This window comes from Mus musculus, chromosome 15 (genome assembly GCF_000001635.26).
Source record: "Mus musculus strain C57BL/6J chromosome 15, GRCm38.p6 C57BL/6J".
Taxonomy (NCBI): Eukaryota; Metazoa; Chordata; class Mammalia; order Rodentia; family Muridae; genus Mus; species Mus musculus.
The window spans coordinates 78,623,857-78,631,660 of NC_000081.6; the positions used below are offsets into that span (position 1 = coordinate 78,623,857).

The 7,804-nt window shown below is 51.3% G+C and overlaps 1 long non-coding RNA gene across 1 annotated transcript; it reads right to left on the reverse strand.

Annotated features, from left to right (window-relative positions):
- Positions 1–3,171: 3,171 nt before the first annotated feature.
- Positions 3,172–5,368, reverse strand: Gm52187. The gene is made up of 2 exons (XR_003951539.1): positions 5,059–5,368; positions 3,172–4,742 (listed from the first exon to the last, which is right to left on the reverse strand). It is a non-coding gene; the product is annotated as a predicted gene, 52187 (long non-coding RNA).
- Positions 5,369–7,804: the final 2,436 nt, after the last annotated feature.

Genomic DNA, 7,804 nt, shown 5'->3' on the forward strand with positions numbered 1-7,804 from the left:
GAACTCTTTTAATGGCACTAACCTTTAATGGAGTTGTCTACAGACAACAATGTCTCAGGAATGGGCTCAGCACAGACTCTTCCCTAGGCTGGAGTGGTGGGAGGGGTGACAAGCAGGTCTCCCGTTGCCACTTACTCCTGTGGAGGAGCAGCAATGATAGATAGCCTCCCAGAAGGCCTGGGTACAAGGGCTCGCTCTCTTCCATGTCTTAAGTAATTTTCTCGGTGCCTCAGGCTGCCCATCTGTAAAATGGGAATAACTAGGTATATTTGAAATACTTAGGCCAGTGGGGCCAGCAAGAAAGCTTAATGGATAAAGGCACCTGGCACCAAACCTGAGGTTAGATCCTGAGGACCCACTAGGTAGGACAGAAGCGACCCTTGACAGTTGTCCTCTGACCTCTGTATATGCTGAGACATTTATACATGTGCACATGTACACTTACACACACTCACATGCACCCACATGACCCATACGAGACAAGATGAGGTAAGGTATTCGGAGAAATTCCCCGGGCTCCAACACAAGCCCTGGTGGGCCAAGAGGATGCTGTGGTGATCGCCAGGGTCAGGGCTAAGGGGTGGCTCATCCCTGCTGCCATGCCGGGCAGCTCCTAGTCGCAGGGAGCTCTGAAAGGCTTCAGGACCGCAGCTGTTGAACGGAGGCCAGCCCAGCACGAGGAGGAGGCCTGGCCTGGCCCAGAATGCCTGGGGAGAGAGAGGAAACAGCAAGAGGACCACTGCCAGGAACCGGGGGCTGGAAGTCTCTGTAGTGCCCAGATGTCAGGCGACAGGACACGGGGGCAGGCAGCCTGGAGCTGGAGGCTGGTATGAGAGACCTGGAGAAGTTGATTTATTAGGGACGATGAAAGGAGCTAAATATGTTTGCCGCTCAGCGATGACTCAGGCATTCCCCAGGGGTTCGAGAGAATGAGCATCAAAGAGCCAAAGGCAAAAACCTCCTCCTACCAGGGCACTGCCAAGCCCCTCCTCCTACCAGGGCACTGCCAAGCCCCTCCTCCACAGTCATAGGAAACAGCCACTCCGGCCTACAAGGCCCAGGCAGTAGCTGACCTCACCCAGAATGACTGAAGAAAGATCCCCTCAGAGAGAGACAGATAGGTCCAGTCCTGGATTTTCTCCAAATTGCTGTGTGATCTTAGTCCAGTGGCTGGCCCTCTCTGTACCCACATCCTCTCCCACAATGAACCAGGCCCTGTCTCTTTCTCTCATCCCATTGGCTTCTCTCAGAAGCTGAGTGATGTTTTCTTTACCAGGAAAAGCTCCCAACTGCTCTCCAGGAGAGAAGCCAGACTCCACAGAACCTGGGAAAGGGGAGGCAGCCGCTTTCCAGTGCCAAGTCGCAGGCCTGGCGCTGGGACCCAGGATGAACTGTGTGCAAGCTAGAGGTCACAGTGACTGACAGAGGAGCAAAGAGAAAGCAGGGAGGGGTTGGGGGAGACATGCCAGCCTGAAGGTCTGCTCTAGGAAGTGTGGGAAACCCAGAAAGCAGCTGGACACATGTGGGAAGTGGGGAGCAGTTTGATGGATTGGGGGGGCATTGGGGAACTTCCCTGTTTCGTGGCTGCCTTAGAATAACAGGACACGGAAATCAGCAGAAAGACCTACCTTCAGGTGTGCAGTCTTATACTGTGGGCAGTGTCCAGAGCCTCTCTGGGGACTCTCCATTAGGATGGATTAAGGGAGACACAGGGGACTGGCAAGTATGTGGGGGAGGTGGTGGCCAACAGCCTAGTACAAGGCCAGACTCAGGATAAACAGGTCACTGTCAGTGGAGGGAGCTACATGGTGCAAGATCCCCTATTGGGATGGTCAGCTAAACTAGCTGAGAGGCCCTCCCCTTCCCCCTTGGCCCCCCCTTCCTGTTCCTGTCCTGTCTCCCTTTCTTGGTCACCCTGCCATGGCCCAGTGGCATATTGTAAGTAACTGCAGACCTGAGTTCAGATCCTGGCTTTCCTCAAGGCCAGCTGTGTGGCTCTGGGCCAGATGCCCTGCTGTCTCTGAACCTTGTCAGCTCACCTCCTGCCCCAGGAATCTGGGGTTTCCCAGCTGTAATCTTTAGGTCCCAGAGTCTCCAACTGAGCTGCTAGCCCAGGATAGCCCAAAGGAAGAGGTAGACTTTCTCTGGGTCTCCAAAGTCCCTGGCCACTCTCTTCTCTTACCTTAAAAGCGGCAGTGGTCTAGCCTTAACAACTCTACCACTAATGACTCCACAGTTATCCCTCCGTTTTCTTTTTCTTAGAGTTGTTTGGAGGTTTGGTTGCTTGAAATGGGGTTTCACGGTTCTAGGCTGGCCTAGAACTCATGGGTAGTCCTCCTGCCTTAGCTCCTTGAATACTGGGATTCATTTTCTGAGACAGAGTCTCACTCTGTAACCCATGCTAGCATCAACTCATGGTGCACCCCTTCCTCGGCCTCTGAGATTCTAGGGTTCCAACTCTCTGCCTCCACACTCAGCCTCCCCTTGATTTCTTGACATCTCCGTGTTCCGCACGAGACACAGACAGCACAGCCCACCCGGGCCAGCACGGATGCCACAACCCAAAATGCCAAACATATCAGCCACTCGAGCTGCCAGCATCCCCGGCTCTCCTCCTGCTGCCCTCGGCCTGTGCCGCAGAGTGCCAGCCAGCTTCTTCCAAAGATGCCAACATTTCTCTTGTCCCAATGGTGTGGTTACAGCTCAGCTTCTGGTACAGAAGCATGGTAGTCTGGGGCTGCCCTCGAGGAGTCTGGGAGCGCTGTGCAGCTGGTTCTGAGACACTCCGTCCCATGTTCTGTTTAACCACAGCCAGTAACAACAGCCAGCCTTCCTCCCTTCCTCCCTTCCTTCCTTCCAGAGGAAACAAAGGTTCACTATTGTAAAGGTACCAACACAGAGACACACCCCGCCCCGCCCCCCCCAAAGGCAGAAGATTCCTCCATCTTCTGAACATAAGTCACCACTTCCTCCCAGCAGCTCGCACAGGGGGACGGGACCACTCCCATTCAGTTAGGAGCAGATTGCTTATCATAGTGGGGTCAGATCCTTCCACTGAGGGTCAGATCCACAACCTCCTCAGCTTGTCCCACCTCTAAAGGCTACAATGTATCTCTTTCCATCTCCCTTGAGGATTTTCCCTGAATTAATACAGACCAGAGAGGACCCATCTCCACTGCAAAGAAATGATTTAATAAAACATCCACCATCCAAAAATAATAAGATATTCTCTATAGAAAATTAGACAGTGTAACAGAGAAGAAGAAAAAAGTCACAAAACTTCCTTTAGTATACCTGATATTGCCAGCATTTACAAACCTGTCTAGCTCATTACACATGTGTAAAGAGTTAGCTATCACTGCGGATAAAATTGAGTGGTCTGCATCTACCTTAGTAGTGTGGGATTGCCATGTCCTGCAGGACCAGTCAGAGCAGGGGAGGGCACCTTGCAGAAATAAGCCTTAACCCCTTGCTGTTGTGCAGCAATTCCCTGAGAGAAAGAAAACACTCCATCCTGGAGGGAAGGGAACTGAAAGGTTCCACTGGGAAGTAAACAACTCAAAAGCTTCAGGAAGTCCCTGAAATTGACCACATTCTCTAGGGCTCTCCTTAGCATATATCAGGCAGTATGGACTATTCTCTAAGTTGCCTAGAAGAGGCAGAGACTGAGTGTCCTGGAATTGGTTTAGAGCAGTGGTTTACCATCCTAATGCTGTAACCCTTTAATACAGCTCCTTGTGTTTTGATGATCCCCAACCACAAATTATTTTTGTTGCTACTTCATAACTGTAATTTTGCTGTTATGAATTGTAATGTAAATATCTGTGAAAGGGTCATTGCACACACACCCCCCAAAGGGGTCATGACCCACAAGATGAGAATCGCTGGTTTAGACCAACTGCGCTACCAGAAAAGGACACTCTTGAGCCCATAGCTGCCTGAGCCCATAGCTGCCTGTTGGCTTTGCCGCGTGCTCCAGGTTCCCAGCTTTTGTGAGCTGTCACCCATGCTGGGTTGGACTTTGGAGATGCAGCTGTCTTTGATTCATTTCTTTTCCTGTGAGTAATTCTTCACCCACAGTCCTGTAAGTAACCACCACCCCCACCCCCAAAAAATCATAGACTAGATTTTGATGGTACCCATACTTTGGTCTGTCATTGGCTCCCGATCAGGGTGAGTAGGACCTTTGTCCTTGTCTTCCCAGAGATAATGTCATACACCATTTGCAGTGAAGGGCATGTCTTATGCTACCCTGTGGGGAGTTGAACGGTCCCTGTCACAGGCACTTGGGGACCCAGCTTGACTAGGTATCATCTTGGCACAGACCAGCAAGAGTGCTGTCTGGGCAGGACAGTCATCTCCTCTCACGGTTGACCAGCAAAAGTAAGTCATATGATCACCTAGCTTCAAGAGGCGTGAAGTACCCTGCTACCCCCTGCCCAGCGAGAGGCCAGATCAGAACAAACCTGCCTGTGGCACTGACAGCAGTTACCCTTCGGGTGGCTGTGTGTCCCCATGTGCTCGGGGCTGGGGTGGTTCTGGAATCAGGATACCTGGTGCTTACTCTAAGGGAAAGCCCTGGCAGATCTGAACCTCATTGTGCCATGCTGTATATCTTACTGTACAGTAGTCGGACTGCACGACGCCATAGTTCTCCTGTCTGGAGACTTTGGTTGCTTCCAGACTGACGTGTTTCTAAACCCAGTGCCAGGCTGCGGAGATGGCTCAGCAGGTCAGGGTGCCTGAAGGAGAAAGGAAGTTAAAGCAATCAGATGGGCATTACCTGTGCCCTGGTACACGCTCTCCCAGAAGCCAGTGGGAGATGTCCCAGCCACACGGTCACAAAGAGAGCTTGGACAAATAGGTGCATGATCCTCAGGACGACTGCTCAGTAGGTCTTGAGTGGACCCTACCAGCGCGGTTCCCAGCGTGTTCCTAGGCTGCATTGATGGCTCCAGGTCTAAGATCATACTTGAGATCTACTCAGCCGTTCCGTGCCACCTGGCCGGCACCTGACAGCTGCAGATGAGGAGACTCATCCCTTCTCGGTTTCCTCACCTGTGAGTCGGGCCCCGTTGGAGAAGGACCCACATGGCAGGCTTTGAGGGGACGCCCAGGCTTGTGACGAGCTGTTGAAGACAGTGAGTGTTCTTCAGTGCTAGATTAAATAACTTCGTGTTTTAAAATATTTGTTCATTTGAATGGAATTGCATTTATTAAAATTTCCCTGGCTTTCAGAGCTGAGTGGGAATGAATTATCTCTGTGCCTGGCTAAGCACACGAGTTTCCTCTCCTGCGTGAATCACTGGCTCCTGCCCGCCTTTGCCCGTTATCTGCAGAGCCCCTGCCCTTCCCCACCTGCTCCATCCAGAGCAGACAGCCCCCCCCCCACGGCCCTCCCTGCTTTCAGAGAAGATGTGCACATTACAGGAAGCCAAAGCCGCTCGCTCCGTTCCAGTAGTTATCCCCTTGGCCAAGGTCAAGCTTGGTTGATGACTTGGTCCGGAATGTGACAAACAGAACTGGGTTTGAAGGGTGGGACTTTCTGTCTTGTGGTGGCTTCGAAAAGAAGGGCGCGCCCTCTCGGATCACTCCAAACTATCTGGTCCTGAGAGAGGATAGAGTCCTCTGGGAACTGGGGCCTCTCTGTCCTGCACCCTTACCCATCACAGGCTTTGCCATATGCTTCCTTGTTCTCTCTCCTCGCTGACGCGTCTCCTCCAGAAAGGTTCCTCGGGGGTTCTGTCGCCTACCAGCTGGGAAGGAGCATGGACTTTAGGAAACTGTCCCCAAATCCCAGCACTTGGAAGACAGAGGCAGGGGGAATCTCTGGGAGTTCTGATCTGCATAGTGAGTTCCAGGCTAACCAGAGCTATAACAAACAAGCAAACAAACAGTAATGACTCATAACCCAGTGTGGTGCCACAGCCTGTAATCCCAGAACACAGGAGATGGAAAATCAGAAAAAGTTCAAGGGTCATACTTAGCTATATATCAAGTTTCAGGCCAGCCTGGGCTAGAAGAAACCCTATCTCAGGACAAACGCATATGCCCTCAGCTTTAGAGAAGCCACCTATGTTAGACCCATGAGCCTAGTTGGAGAGATGGCTCAGTGGTTAAGATCACTGGATGAGCCCGGCAGTGGTGGCACACGCCTTTAATCCCAGCACTTGGGAGGCAGAGGCAGGTGGATTTCTGAGTTCGAGGCCAGCCTTGTCTACAGAGTGAGTTCCAGGACAGCCAGGGCTACACAGAGAAACCCTGCCTCGAAAAACCAAAAAATAAGATTAAATTAAAAAATAAAAAAATCACTGGATGATGCTCTTTCAGAGGAAGCAGGTTCAATTCCCAGGCACATGACATCTCACAACTGTCTGTAATTCCAGTTCTGAGGAGTGGCCAGTTCTGAGGAGTGGAATCCAGTAGCGTCTCTGGTCTCTGCGGGCACCAGGTGTAAAACACTCATACACATAAAACAAAATAAATTAATCAGGTATCCAAGTCAACGGAGTTAAATGGGTCCACAGCTTCCATGGAGGCTAAGTGGAGCTTGCTGTTCTGACGGGTTTCATTCCCAGGGCGATGGCCTTCTTCTCTGTTTGAACTGATCAGCCCTTTGGTCAAGCTCCCACAGAGGCCCCTGCCAGGCTGCCCCTGAGGGAGCCTCGTGTTTAAAAGCATTTGGTGCACCACCCAGAGACCACAGAGACAGTTGGATGCCATTCTTCACTCACTGAAGAAGAGAAATGAAAAGACAGGGGGCTGAGGCACTCGGGAACTGGGCACCTTTCCAGGGACAGCCTCAGAGAGACCCCACAGTGACCCTGCGGTGGATTCTCTGCTACAGTCCACAAACGGAGTACTAACTACAGTGTTAAGGGAGAACCAGAGGCTCCTGGGGATCTCAGATTCTCCACTGGGGAGCAGCTGGGAGAAGATCCTGTTCTGGGTGGCTGGCTCATGTTACCTCCTTGCAGGGCTGTGTATCCTGGGAGTGGGCTGGCTGGGCTTGCATGAGCATCCCAAGGTAAGAGAGGGAGGCAGTTGGGTCAGACAAGGCTACGGGACTTGGCCTTGGGCTGTGCTCAGGACAAATCTACGATGGGTGCCAGAGATGCTTGCAAAGCAACCACCCAAGGAACCTCAGTCTTGCTGATAGTTGCTTTGGGATAACTATCAATCATTCTTTCTTAAAAATAATATTGACGGGTCTTTTCTTCTAGAAAAGGATGCATTATGTATGTATTTATTTATTTAGAGATAGGATACCACACTATAGCTCAGCCTGGCCCTGAACTCACTATATAGCCCAACCTGGCGCTGAACTCAAAGCAATCTCCTATTGCAATAGCCTCCCAAGTTGTTCCTTTCATTTTTATTACTTTTATTGGGGAGGAGGCACAACCCAAGTTTGAGGGTCAGGAAGAAGCTTTGCCCACTGGGCCATCTCTGCAGCCAGGAGTCGCTTTGTTCTTTTCTTCTTCCTTTTCAGACCAGATCCCACCATACATGGTGGCCAGGCTGGTCTCTGTTCCCCCCCCACACACACACACACACACCTCAGCCTCTGAGTGTTGACGTGGCAGACACGCAATATCCTCAGCTCGAATGTTTTTAAAGAGAGAAAGAAAGCAAATATTTCCTGGCTTGTGAAATTCATATGAAATTGGACTTTCTGTGTCCGTGTTTTTAATAGTTTTCTGGCACAGAGAGGGTGGAGCCCAGGGCACTGCGCACTAAGCTTCACTTCCACGCCACGGCTGTATTTAAAGGCCACCCATTCTATGGTGGTGTTTCCATGGCA